This window comes from Cygnus olor, chromosome 21 (genome assembly GCF_009769625.2).
Source record: "Cygnus olor isolate bCygOlo1 chromosome 21, bCygOlo1.pri.v2, whole genome shotgun sequence".
Lineage (NCBI taxonomy): Eukaryota > Metazoa > Chordata > Aves > Anseriformes > Anatidae > Cygnus > Cygnus olor.
In genome coordinates this window covers 470,412-483,642 of record NC_049189.1, presented here as the reverse complement: position 1 = coordinate 483,642, position 13,231 = coordinate 470,412, and the positions used below count along the sequence as shown (strand labels likewise).

The 13,231-nt window shown below is 52.7% G+C and overlaps 1 protein-coding gene and 1 long non-coding RNA gene across 8 annotated transcripts in view; both read left to right on the top strand.

The window, feature by feature from the left end:
- The window catches only part of CAMTA1 (calmodulin binding transcription activator 1), a 375,445-nt gene that overhangs the window by 54,398 nt on the left and 307,816 nt on the right, over nucleotides 1-13,231 (top strand). The window lies entirely within an intron of this gene.
- The window catches only part of LOC121058415, a 32,758-nt gene continuing 26,725 nt past the window's right edge, over nucleotides 7,199-13,231 (top strand). Inside the window, exon 1 of the long non-coding RNA XR_005814196.1 lies at nucleotides 7,199-7,294. This is a non-coding gene — a long non-coding RNA (uncharacterized LOC121058415). The remainder of the gene's footprint in view (nucleotides 7,295-13,231) is intronic.

Below are 13,231 nucleotides of genomic sequence, written 5' to 3'. Positions count from 1 at the left end.
TGTGCCGGGGGAGCGTTCACCTGCACGCTTCCGTCCGCCTGGGCTCTCCGGGGGGAGGCGCCTCCCAGGGTGGCAGAGCTCAGAGGTACCTGCAGAGTCTCAATGAGCTGAACCGAGGGGGAGCGTGACCGGCAGTCTGACCTCACGGCCGCGTGAGAGCTGTCCCGGTCCTTCCTCCAGATGGGAATTTTGTACTAGGGTGATGCCTAAGTTCAGACTGATTGTTCAAAGTGTATAGAAATGTGTAAGCTTTGTCATTATCAATGCAGAACCAGCCCTAACACCCAAATTCAAAGATGTGTAACCAGTAAATTTAGTGCTTAGTTAAATATTTGCCAGATTTCTACCATTTAAAGATAGAGCATTAATATAGGTTTGTCTGGATAAATAAAGTGCTGTGATACTCAGGCTTGTAAGTTGTCAAGCTCTAATTATGTAAGTGCTTGTGTTATAAATAGCTTGGTACATCTGGCAAGCTTCAGTCATCACACACTGAGTTCTCGTACGCTTTGTAGTAAAAATCTGGAGGGTTTTGCTTCAGTATTTTTGGTTCTCTTCTTGCTCTCTCTGCTGTCACCAGTCTGAGTTAATTTGGGATGGTCCAAGTCCCAGAGGTGCTCAGCACGCACGCTTATGTTACGGCTGGTGATCCTTCCTGCAGAAATCACTGAACGCAGGTATGCTCAGATGCAAGAGCTCCAGCATCGCAGCCGAACTGCCTTCCACCTTCTCCCGTGGCCTCGTCTTCATTAGTCGTGGGTAGGTTGTCAAGTGCCAGGAAAGTCAGCCCTCTCCATCGTGGAGAAGGTCGTCACTGTGCTGAGAATGCAAAGACGCAGCCGTGGGGATGAGCCAGGCAAACGAACCATCTTGCTGTGTCAGCTGGGCCAAGCTGAAAACCATACGAGTCTCTTGTCTGAGTCTCAGGACTGTCTCTGAGTCTGAGTCCTGTCTCTTGTCTGGGGCTCAGGGCTCGCATGAAGTCGTTACTTTACAGAAGTCGTTACCTTTACAGCATTCGTGTCCATGTTGCACGTCCTTGCGCTGTCGGCAGGGGCTTGTCTGGAGGTGGCACTTCTCCAAAGAAGCCAAAGAGGGGCCAATCTCTCATAGGAAAAGTTCCTACTCTGAAGGAATGCCACAAAGCCGCCCATCGGAGTAATGGCAGCGTGTGAGAAGCTCGAGCTGACGTTTGTGCCACTGCTATTTGAAGCACTGGTCCACACAGACATGGTTGTGTACCCAAATGGCTCCTGCATGTTGTGATCAGAATGAACACAAATACCATTAAATGGGATTACCGCGTGCAGGTGCTTTGGGCAGTCAGGTGACATTTTTTTCTTATGCCTCAAAGGAAATTCTGTGTCCCTGTAGCGCAGACGATCAGGGCTAATGAAGTACGGTTTATCCCTCTGCACCAGTGCTCTGCCTAAGGCGGACTTCAGGATTTCATGTTCTCCCATCCCTGTTTATACTGTGTGGCTTTCAAAGGCAATTACAGGAGTAGGCCACTCAAATTAAGGGGCAAAGTACAGATAGGTCCTTTGATTTTTATCTTAGTATCTCTGCCCTAATGCATATTCTATGCAGTAAGTCAGAATTTTTATCCCGACTGGCTGTACCGAGGGTGCTGTGATAGTTCAGATAATGTTGCGTCTTTCTTCAAGCGAAGGCTTTATTGCTGAGGTAGGAATCTGGCACGTGCCTTCCAGGGGGAAGGAGGATGTCAGCGCCCGGTGACCAAGGCCCTGGGCACCCTAGCCGTGGGTGCCTGTAGCTGCCATCCTTCTCTCGGACCGCTTTGCTCTGCTCTGCACGTGCAGCGTAAAACTGGGGCTTCTTCCAGTTCCTTCGGTTCTGCTGTAAGCTCGTATATATTTAATGCTTTTCTTATCCTTGTTATTTTTTTTGTAAAAGGGAAGTGGGGGGAAAAGTTTGGAAAAATGTTTGGTTTTTTTTCTGGCTTTTTGTTACTACCAACATAATGGGCAGAAATCCTTTTTTGACCTTAAATAAAATGACAAGTCGCTGTAGGGTGCAGAACACAGAGCAAAATAAAATGGTTCCATTTTAGACTTGTTCTACCCCACTGATACAGAAAATGAGGTTAGGCTGGAGTTACTGCCGGCAGTGTAATAACCTTGCCAGTAATCTTTGTCGTATAAATTAGAGTGATGCATTTTTAATTGATGTATTTGGATGAAGGAAGGTAAAACAAGATGATTATTTAAAATAGCAAAGGGGGGGGGGGGGGGATGTTCTCTGCCTTTCTGTAATTTCTGTGGTTTGTGACAGATACCTGAAAAGTTTCATTCTTCAAAATCCGAAGAAAATGGCAGCCAGTTTTACTGCCTTCAAGGAAAAAAATCTGCATCTTTTAGAATATTGCATCTTGTTTGTCCAATTTAAATATATGGGTGATTAATGTTAGGCATTTGCTCTGCTCTGCCCTGTAGGGCAGCTGAGATGAAACCCTCCGCTGCCCTCACATGCCAAAATCCACATCGGGTCCGAAGACTTTGAGCCATTTAAACCTGCTTGTTCAATGGGCTTGGGTACGGCAGCCGCCGTCGCAGCCTGATGTAACGTTCGTTAGTCCTTCAGCAGTGCTCAGCACCACGCGTGGTTCTGGCAGGTCTGTGAACGGGCCGTTTGCATTATTTTTGGAAAGTCTGTGTTCGTAAAAGCCCACGTCATGGGACGGGCAAGACTTTGACTTGCTGGAGCAGAGAAAGGGTGAGAAACTTGTTAAATTTGGTGCTTTTCTTCCTGCAGACCAGCTGAGCAGATTTTATTGGGGTTAGGGTTGTATTTCAAAGAAAAAAAAGCAGAGTTTGGCTTAGTGGAAGGCAGCACCTGTGCAGGTGGGTGGATTCGGGCTCCGCCCTAGGGACCCAGGCGGCTCTGGCTGCGTGCTGTGGGGCACAGGCTGCAGCTGGAGCAGGGAGAGAGCAGCAGAGCAGAGGGAAGGGTTGGCAGCTGTGTCTTGGTGTAATTCCAGTAGGTTTTACTTAACTAAAATAAGAAGTGTCTTGTATTCAGGCTAATTACAGACAACAGAGTGAAACCCCGATTCAAATGAAATCCTCCGTTACAGAAACCCTTTTCACACTGGCTCTGGGTCTTGAGCATCATACAGCGCACCCCCGGTTTTTCGGTGGTTTGCAGCATTGCTTCCTTCCTGCAGAGTGCCTGGAGGATGAAGCGGTGCAGGCGGGGGCACTCGCGGTGGCTGGCAGCTGGGGCCTGATCCCCCTGCCCAAATCCCAGAGCTGCGCTGTGTCAGCGCGGTGCAGAGCAGCAGGGAGCTGGTGCTGGGCCGGGGGCTGCTCCCTGCTGCACTGCTCAGGGCACAGAGCCAGCGGCTGCTGGGGGCAGAGGACGAGGCCTGAGGCTTGTTCTAGCTCAGGCGTTTCTCTCGCGTGTTTTTATGAATGAATGAGGAATCTTTGAATTGAGCTGTAAAAATTCTTCAGCATGAATCTCCTGCACTTTCCCGTTGCATGTCACTGTCCCCTCGCTCCATCCCATACTAACTTTATGTGACAATGGAACCAGGTCATAAACTAGAGGGCAATGTTTAATAAGGATTTAATTAATAAGACTTCACATCCTAAACTGACCAAAGCCCTGCCTGTGCCATTTCCTGTCTTCTGGTGTGTGTGGATGTGCTAGCACCTACTGGAGAGCTGGCTTTTCTCTTAGTGTAGGCAGTATTCATCAGGCATCAGTCCTGCCCGCTGGGACCCCGAGGCGCATGCTGACGGCGCGGTTGTTCCTCGCGGCAGGGGTTATGCAGCGCGCTCGGTGCTGCTGCTGGTCCGGGGAGCCGCGGCGCCTCTGACCTCCTGTGGGTCACCGAACTGGCATCCCTCTGTGTGTGCCGGGGGGCAGCTGCCGGGCTGTGCCCACCTCCCCCGGGACGCAGCAGGGCCCTGGGCAGGGGGCGGGGGTCAGGGCAAGGCACAGGGCAGCAAAGGAGCAGCACCCGGGGGTGCAGCAGGTTCTGGCCTGGGCAGCGCTCGCTGGAGCCTGGAGATGAGCTCGGGATCCCCCAGGAGGTCGGCGTGGGTACTCGCCCCTCCCAGGTTGTTATTTGCGGAATCGTGTAGGTGCTCTGGTGCCCTGTAGGGATAATCTTAATTTATTTCTCATCGTTCACACATGGAAACAAAAGCACAACTTTGACTTAAATCCGCAAGTATCCTTTGGATGAGATGCTTATATTTCCCAGGAAAGAGGATTGATAAAAATGATCAAGGTAAGGTATGAGATGCCAGGACCTGTGTCCAGCAAAGAAGAAGGAAGAGTTCATGCGAGACTTCCCCCTTTGCTGTTCTCCGTGAGAGGAGTTATGAACAATCAGCGCGTATCTTCAGGGAAACAAAGCTGCTAATTCACTGTGCACTTGATTTACACGTTTGATTTACAGGCATATTAACCTAAATGTTTAATTTTCTGAGTTGTGGTTCTTCTAATTAAATTAATTTGCAAATTCCGTGTGTTTGCCTTTTTCCGCTGACTTTGTTCTCTCTGACCAACATCTTAAAGCTTAATACAGCTGCCCTGGGGGGTGATTTTCTAAGAGGGCCTTGAACGAGAGCAGCCCCAGGTGCTCAGGAGGGATGTTGCCACATGCAGGCTTCCCACCAGGTGAACTGCCCTCTGACCAGAAGGGAAAGCTCTAGAGGCCACTCAGATTTGTTTACTCACAGAATTTCACTGTTGGTGTATCTGTAATGGTGTTTGGCTGAGGCACAAACCACATCAATTCTTTAACACCAAAAAAAAAAATTCAGCATTTTAAAAATTCAGCGTTTTAAAACGTACAATTGCAGCTTGCTGGGCTCGCATCCTGCACAAAGGGTGACCATGTGTGCGGGACGGGTGCTGTGGCTTTGCCATGTAGACTCTGCTCGGTACTGGCTGGGCTTTCGCATCGCATCCAAGGTTTTCTTCTTTTGGCCCATTCTTCGTTTTGTTCTCCTTGTTACCAAGTCAGCACCGCCTCGTTTCAGCCCTGGGCTAAAGCTCTAGTGGCAGGGGGAGGTGGGTTGGGTTGGGTCTTGCAGTACAGGTGGGGTGCAGTCCCTTGGGGTTCTGCTTTGCCAGCTCTACACGTGTGGAGCAGTTCAGCTGGCAAGCCCCAGGTACGTGCGTGTCCCCAGGGAGGGAGCCTGCTGGCTGTGCCTGGGGCCTCAGGACCACCCGGCTCTGTCCTGCTGCAAGCTGAGCTGTGCAAGTTGGCATTTGCTTAAGCCACCGTCGTCACTCACCTCTGTCTGAAATTTAAATTTGTCTCAGCTCTGCTCCCTGCTGCCTGGCATTGCTTCGAAGTAATCTCAAGTAAACGTTCTTGGGGAAGCCTCACGGTTATTTGGGATGAAGCATGTAGAAGGTAAGAAATGAGCTAGCTGCTTGAGAGTATTTTGGATCTGTAGTTTTTAATTAGAGTGTGCCCGTTAACCTCACGCGGTGTTGTGTGTGGTTCAGAAATATCTGGAAATGACACAGCGTTGTCAGCCCAAGTGCACCGCCAGAGCCAAATGCCAAGAAGATGTTTCCGGGCCCCGTCCCACCGTCCCAGCACGGGGAGCAGTGCCAGCCCGCCTGGGGTTGCCGCTGCTGCCCCTACCAGCGCCGTGCCAGCAGCACCTCCCCGAGCGCGTCGCCCAACGGGACATGGGAGAAATGGGCGGAGGTGGCGGAGGTGGAGCTGCTGAGCCACGGCACGGCACGGGGCGAGGGAGAGCGCGGTGTACCTGAGAAGGTGGATGGGGGTGTTTGTGTTCGTGTAGCCTGTAGGCCTGTAGGAGTGGGTTGAAACACTACATCAGACGCGTATCATCAAAATAATAAAAGTATTATGAAAGCAATCAGGTATAAGTTACCCACTTGGCATGTTAGAGGTAGAATCCTCCCTCCTGTACAAGGCCAAGTGACTCTTAATTCATCCCCTGAGATTTCACGTTAAAATGTGTTCGCTGCCAGCTGACAAAAGAGTCAAGCTCAGATTTATTACACCAGCACCTGCAGTAAAAAATGACAGATGATGAAAATGTATTTAATTATCATTCAGTGCCACATCTCTGTCTGCTTCAGTCTCGGTGCTGCAGCTGTTGGCACACACTTTATTTTAAAGTCAATGTGCTTATCTGGAGAAGAGCCTGATCTCCCTGAGTAAATTGACTTGTGGGAGAAGGAAAACGGTGAACTCTTCTGAGGAGCAGTTGAGCAAATGTGGATCTGTACTACCTTCACTTGCGTTAATCGCCTCATCCATTCGACTTCACAGAAACTTCCAGCTTTGTAAGGAGCGCGCGCCCTCCCTAAGTCCAACTAACTAGTTCCCATTCCCTGGTGTGGGAGCAGCCTCTGCCCGGGGCACGCTTCCGGATGGGCCAGGCACGCGCTGGGGTGTTTCTGGGAAGTGCTCGGCAGCGCCGCTGCGTCAGGACGGGATTTTATTGCTCAGAGAGGTGTCCTCTGGGGCTGTGGCATCCTCCTGCACCTCAGCTTTCAGAATGGTTTTTCCGCTTCCTGCCCTTAGGGGGACGTTTGCAAGCAGAAAGCTTTCAAGCCAGGGTGATAAAGTGTTCCTGCTTTTGGGGATAGCCTTTCACAAGATCTGGTAATTCCCTGTTTTAGCAGTTCTGGCACAATCTCCATAAATCTCAGTGCAAACTGGCATGCGTTATGGTAGTCCAAAGCGATGCAGCATACAGTAAGAACCAGTTACTATCAGAACGGACACAACACGCTTTCTGTGAGGTGCCCAGCCCCAGCTGCGCGCATCCCTCTGCCAAGCCCCACGGGACAGCAGCGCCCCTCTCCTCCCGTCCCTCCTCTGGAGCAGCAAACCCTGGGCTGTCTGCGCCCTTCGTGGCACCGCCGCGCTGCTGGAGGGGCCCTGGCACCCCTCAGTGCCTGCGGGGCTGGGGGCACCGCGTTGCGCCGTGCCCGGGGGGCGCAGAGGAAGGAGGCGGCGGTGCCGTGGCCCCGGAGGGGCAGCTCCCGGCCCCATCCCTGCTGCGGGGCCCTGCCGCGGGCGGCTGAGCGAGCGCCCAGCTGGCAGGGTGCGGCTTGGTGGTGGGGCAACGGCAACTGCTGTGGTGTGCAGGCAAATCTAATCAAACAATCATGGGGCAATCATTGGCTACAGTCCTTAAAGGGGAGAGACGTTTCTCAACCAGAATCATGGTTTGCATCAAGGTCAGGTGAAGTGGAATGTTGTTTTGAGCTTTTCAGAGGAGCTGCAGCAGAAGGTGCTAACGAGGCCCCTTTCCAAATGCAGGTAGCTACGCGTTCCTCCTGTGTTATTTTTTATTAAGCATTTTATGTTTTAATACAAAACCACACGCTGCATGGGGGGCTTCAGTACGTTTAATACGAGCAGTATACTTTGCAGGTGCTATATGGCCTGTGTCGGTGTGTGTTTCTGGAAGTCAGACATCTCGACTTAACGTCACAAAGGACGTGTGGAGCTGCCGAGCTGCCCGTGGCACAAGGAGCCTGAGCAGCAGCCACCCTGCCTCGCGCAGCAGCGTGCTGGGGGCCGCCGCAGCTGCCTGGGCACGAGGGCCGGGGGGGACACGGCAGGCAGGAGGCGCTGGGCTGAGCCTCCTAGGCTGGGGCACAGGGGCACCTAGTGGTCCCAAAGCAGGCCGTGTGCTTTTAGCTGCTGGGGCTTCTAGCCAGCTCTGTTTTTCCCCGGTTAAGGAGCTCGGTGCTGTGCTTGCTGTTGGGGTCTCCAGCTCCCTCCTAACACAAACCTTTGTTCTGAGAAGTGTGGGCTATCGCCCCAAAGTCTTGCCCCATCCTTCCCTCTCCCCAGTCTTTGCGCTGCCTGGGGGGCAGAACGTCTTCCTGCAGGGGCAGGATCTGGCTGTCCCTGCACCGTTGGGCTCAGCCTGGGGGGCAGCAGGCACCTGGGCAGGGGGAGTGATGGGGCTGCGGGCAGCCCGAATCACCCCGCGGTCCCCTGAGCTGGCTTTGCTGGAGCACTTCCATGGAGCAGAGCCTGCTGGTCCTGCATGCTCCCTGGAGCAGTGCTCCTGCTGCTTGGGCTGTTTGGGGGCAAAAAAGTACTTCTGAGGGGAAGTAGCATGTGCTTTGTTGGCGTTGGGGCTTCAAAGTTTGCTGTAGGATGCCGGTCACCTGTGTTGGGAGCAGTAACGCGTGGATTAATAATATGCTCTGTAACTCCTAGATAGCAGAAGTGTCGTGTCTGTGGAAATTGCCAAGGTAGAAAATGTTGTTTTTCATTACCGGGAATGTAGGAACACATAATGTATGCGGGCTGTTGCATAATTCACTGCTGTTGTCTGCAACCCACAGTGCTTTCCACAAAGCCCTTTAAAAACAAATCCCCATGTTAATAGGAAAGTATGTATTGACAGGGAAGTTCCTGGGGAACCAGCCCCTGCTCCGGCTTTGTTCTCCTCCCCACCCTGTCCTTGTGGCTCAGCAGTCGCGGGGCTGCTGTGAGTCCGGGGCGTTGAGGAGCTGCGGGCATGGGGTGTTTATCCCCACTTGATGGATGTGGGAACCGCTGTTTCCTGCAGCGATGCGTTCAGCATGCCCTGCTCCCTCTGAAAGCACGAGGCTCTGCTTGGCCCCCGCGAGGCACCGTCCCGTGGGAAGGCGGCAGCGGAGCAGCTTCGCACCCCGGGGTGCAGCGGGAGCCCTGGAGGCTGCGGCCGTTGCCTGCGCTTCCCCCTTGGCAGGGCTTCCCCGTTGCCTTACGGGTAGGGGGTGAGAATAACGGTGCTGCTGCTTCAGACGTGCCCCCAGCTTTTCTGTGTCGTGTACGTATGTTTGGTGACGCTTGCAGAAATTTAGAATGGCAGGTAACCATCTACAAGAAGTGAGGAGGTTTCCGGGGATGGCTCTCGCCTGTAACAGCAGGGTCTTTGTGGTGCTGTACGGAGTAATTAACTCTAGAATATCGCTGTCATATTACTCGATAAGCCACTAATGCGAGCGTACACTTAGAGCAGAAACACCCTGCCGTGAGCTTCACTGCAGCTGACGCAGCACAACAATTAAGCGTGCATAAAAACAGTAACCAGGAAAGCAGAATTAACTTCTGCACAAAGACAGACAAGCAGAGGTGAGCGTGCTGTCAGAGGAAATTACAAGTTCCTCTTTGTATCCACAAGGACACTGCCCGCCAGAAAAGTCAATTAAAAACCTGGGCAGTCTCATGCTTTTTGTCACGAGTCATGAAAAGGACACGAAGTGGGCAGGGTGAAGGTGCTGAGCAGTAGTAGTAATCACCTCACACGTGTGCGCGGTTCGTCCAGCGGAGCCGAAGCAGCTTCCCCGTGCGGGGCTCCCTGCGGCTGCGCCAGCTCTGCCCCGGTGCAGCGTGTTCCCACCAGAGCCCCTCCGGGGAAGGCAGCCTAAAGACTTATTAGTGGTTGTGTCAAGATTCATTCTTGGGAACAAATTTTCTTGCGTTCATGTTAATTATTAATTATTTGTATTATTGCGTTTGTATTATTTATCACTTGCAGAGGGTGTTAACGCCAGTGGCAGCGCAGCCTGTGCAGAAAGCAGGAATTTGTGACGCTGGTGCTCTGCGGCCCTCCGAGGGGCTGTCGTGCGCAGGCCGTGCCGCTGGCTGGGGCGTCTCCTGTCAGCTTCGCCCCGGCCTTCTTGGGGGGGATTCCTGGGAATTGCTCCCTCCTTCGTGCATCCTCCGGGCGATGAGCAGTGGGGATCCTGCCCCTGCCTTCCCGGGGGTCCGGCAGCCGGGAGGCCCCGGCAGCAGCACCGCCGCCTGTGTCTTTGCCTGCCGAGGCCCACCCGGGTGCTTCCGAGCGCGGAGAAATGCCCTCGAGCGCTGAGCGCGGCACGAACTGCGGGTAGTGCAGAGACTGCACGTGGGCTGGCTTCTGCTGGCATCGCCGAGGGGTCAGGCCGGGCAGGCGATAGCTATCCATCCTGCAGTCAGTGAAGCAAAAGAGCTGCTGGTTTTTGTGGTTTTGAGGGTTTTCCCCATCTGTTCTGGGGCTGTTCCGACCCTTGCTGTGGCCGGCACCGCGGTGCCCCCCGCGCCGTGTTAGCGTCAGCTTTGGCTGTGCCCTGCTCCCGTCCTTGCTTGCTGCGTGCTGTTCCCAGCAGCGACTGTAGCGGGGCTGAGCCGAAAGCGTGGTAGAATCCCTGAGCAATTTCAGTAACAGTGTTCTGTGTGGGAGTGACTGTAGTTCTTAATTTTTTATAAAAGTTTTAAAACTGCAATAAACATCTCCCTGAGCGCGCCACTTCACGTACGCAGTGTGGGGCTGGGCCTGCCGCGGGCTACATCTCAAGGGTTTCCTGAATGTTTTCCTCTGCAATTTCACGCTTTGTCAGAGGTGAAGTTACTACTGGGGCTTCATTTTCATTTGCATGGAGCCTTTGTTCACCAAACAACTCAGAAAAGGTTTTCCAGGAGGACTAAACATTTAATTCTCAGCTGCTTCCTGATGGTTGCTAAACAGGAGCTTTTAACCATCAATTCCAGCAGATTTGCAGCATATGGAGGAAGCAGCAATCAGTAGAGGTGGTCAAAAGTATTGGCCAGAAATCATCAGGAAAATCTGATTTTCCTAAAGGTTAAGAGGAAAAATGAAATATTTTGGTCTTGCCAAAACACGTTTGACACCGGAGCACTTTCTCACCTTGAAACATTGTGCTTTTAATAATATCTTTTAAAAAATGTTAAACTGGAAGTGAAGATTAGAAGTGACCTGGAAGAGAGTGGTTTTCTTATCTCGTTTCACAGGATATTGTCACGTTGGCATGGAGCACAGGGTGGTGATGGCATTTGGGGGAGCAGTCGCGAGGCAGGAGAGCCTTGTGCAACAGCAGCGCCCTTCTGCGGGGCGGCAGCGGGGGATTGGGCAGGGGCTGTGCTCCCTTAACTGCGGGGAACGGAAATCCTGCAGGGGAGCAACAGGCTAAAAAATGGGGACTTTGAACAAAACGTTCAAGGCATGTGGTGTTGGCTTATCGTTCCTCCAGAGGTGGGTGTGGGAGCATTGCTGTGTTGTGAAGCACCACTGCAGTGTTATTAACCCCTAAATGGAGAGCTGGAGACCCGTGCCTGAAAGTTTCAAATGTGTAGTAAAATTAAGCAGTTTTTAGTATTCATGAAAAATGCTTGTGACAGCCCTACCACAAGTAATGAGAAGCCACCTGCAGTTCAGAGCAGTACTTGATAATGCTGTAATTAGATTTGAGATGCAAAAAAGCTCATTAAAATTAAATAACATATTTGTCACTGTTTTAAGAGGTACAGATTGCCTAGAACCATGCTGGTCTCTTGACCTTGAGTATTTTGCTGTAGTCCTTGCTGTTGAGAACGTGAAAATAACGTCAGCGATTCTTCAGCGCGTTCTGCAAGTGGTTTTGTTGTAGGGGCTTTGATGCAAGGAGGAGAAATCCACGTCCGTCCGGTCGTGGTGCCGGCCCTGTTCCGCACAGGTGCGCTTTGGCCCTGTCCCGAGCCGCGGCCCCTGCGGAGCGGTCACCGCGCGCCCCCCGCCAGGAGGAGCGCCTGGCTTCGGCTGGGCTCCCGCTGGGTCCCGCAGTAAGATGGCGCTGGGTAGAGAGGTGACCTCCTCCCTCGCCGCTTGAACGTTCCCAGTGGACTGATAAAACTGAGCCGAGCAAGTCCTTAATGCTTCAGAGGACGTGCAAGGAGAAGGACAGCACAGCGTGTGGACCGGGAAGCTAGCAGAGTGTCGTTTCCACCTGGTTGGGGTTGCTGTAAAAACCTTTATTTGTTTTCTGCCCCCCTGCAGTGAGGTTGCTCAGATGCGCAGGCTCCGCTCCTCAGCCCGCGGCCGGTCTCGCCGCTGCCCCAGCCGGCGCGCGAGCTCGGGGCGCTGAGGGTCGCCCTGCCACCTGGGGTGGGTGCTGCCGGCAGGAGCGTGGTGGCCTGGACTCAGCAAAAAGCGAGAGTCGGTGGGGGGAGGCACGGGCATTTGCGTGCAGCGGTGAGCGGGCTGTCTGGACCAAGGCTTCCAGATGTGCGTACCGTGCAAAGTGACGTCAAACTATGCTAAAATGCAGCAAACGGGGAGATGGGGAAGGTGGGGGAGAGAGGGGAGGAAAGCTTGTGATGAGAAAATCACTCATGTAATGGCTTTTCCTCCTTGCAAGTGTGAATTGCAAATGCAAATATACTTGGGTTGTGAATTTGTGCAGTGCAGAAACACAGGCTTCCAAAGACATTTATCTCCATCTCTTCAATTTTTGATGAAATACAATAAAATGTGTTTGAAATCCCCTTCCTCCCTCTTCCTGCCCAGAAAGGAATGTGCGAAGCTGTAACAGTGTCTATTAACAAGACTGTAATTTTCTAAAATTAATTTTTAATGACTAATTTGTCTTGTTTTCAGATGCTTTATACAACACCTATTGTTTAAAGCACATTTATTTCTCAACAATGTCACCATGAAGGAGAACTGCATTATTTCAGGATCTCCTGCTAAAACATCTGTAGCTGCTTTGCTCTCACCTCATTCTGTAGATGGGTGAGTAAATGACCGTCACAGGGCAGAGCTGTCCTGGGGGCGACCTTCCCCAAGGCCAGGCACAAACACCAGCATCCTAACAGGGTCTTTGGGCAGCGCTTCCCCCGGCGGGGAGCAGCCTTGCCCTGGTGAGATGCTTCCCCCGCTCTGCTTTTATTAGAGCAGCGTTTTAACTGCGGTCACAAATAAAAGTCGGAGTGCCCGGCAAAGCAAAGCCTCGACCTCTCTTAGTGAAACAGAACAAGCGGCAGCGAAGGGCAGAGTCAGAGCAGTTGATAGTGTTACCTGCCAGCGGGTGTGTGGTGGAGTTGCCTTGGCAAAGCTTTTCTCCCAGAGGGCTGTACGGGCAGCGGGACGCGGCCTCTGGAGACAAGGCGGATCCGGGGGCACGCGGCACAGCTTGTGGATGCTCCTGGGGTTGCTGCTGAAGATGCTCAGCGGGGACAGGGAGCTCACACTGCATGAAGCCTCTGCTCCATCCGTGCCTCGAGGAGGTTTGCGGAGCCTCGCAGTCGATGTTCCTGCCAGCAGAGCTCCAGGAGGAGCTTGCTGGTGCCTTCTGCAGGTTGGAGGCGGTTTTGTTGCTTTACGTGGCCACGCAGCTGTTGGCAGGAGGAAGAGGGGTGCTTGCTTCCCACTGGTGCTCACCATGGAGGAGACAGGCATACACCAGGCGTGCAACGTGCAGTGGGCTGGCCATTTCG